The following is a 512-nucleotide window of genomic DNA, read 5'->3' as shown; positions in this document are numbered from 1 at the left end:
TGTATACATGCTATAATAAACCAAAGAAAGATCTACTTGCTGAACAGCATACCAACGTAAATCATAGTACATCTCTACAATCTCTACAATACAATTTCTCCACTTTCAGGAACTACAAGATAGGGTACATGACAATGTTAGCTATCATTTAATCATAGAAAATATATGTACTGTACTCTAGAAGAACAGAACTGTCAAAATACACATAATAGTACTATGATAACTCACTAAAATCATCACAGATAAATATTCAGTCTACAAGTTATGCATTTTATGCATTTTTCACCACACAGCCTGCTGCATGGTATAATGTTTTGTTTTGCAGAGTTAGCACTAATGTCCGTTGCCTTTCCAACATAAACTAGTTTATTAAAATATGGTGCACCTAAGACAGGCTGCTACCAACATGCACTAACATCACCTTGGTCATTTATCATTCATAAACACCCTTTTTTTAATGGTCATTCATTTTAGGCTACTAATGCCTTTTGGTGACCCTGACTTCTGTATAT

The 512-nt window shown here is 33.8% G+C and overlaps 1 protein-coding gene across 1 annotated transcript in view; it reads right to left on the bottom strand.

Moving 5' to 3' along the window:
* LOC119592950 (muscle calcium channel subunit alpha-1-like) overlaps positions 1–512 on the bottom strand; it is a gene marked incomplete at its 5' end in the record, with an annotated part of 130,968 nt that overhangs the window by 20,386 nt on the left and 110,070 nt on the right.

This window comes from Penaeus monodon, chromosome 31, assembly GCF_015228065.2.
Source record: "Penaeus monodon isolate SGIC_2016 chromosome 31, NSTDA_Pmon_1, whole genome shotgun sequence".
Taxonomy (NCBI): domain Eukaryota; kingdom Metazoa; phylum Arthropoda; class Malacostraca; order Decapoda; family Penaeidae; genus Penaeus; species Penaeus monodon.
Note: the sequence above shows the minus strand (reverse complement) of the source record. Positions and strands in the feature narration are given on the sequence as shown.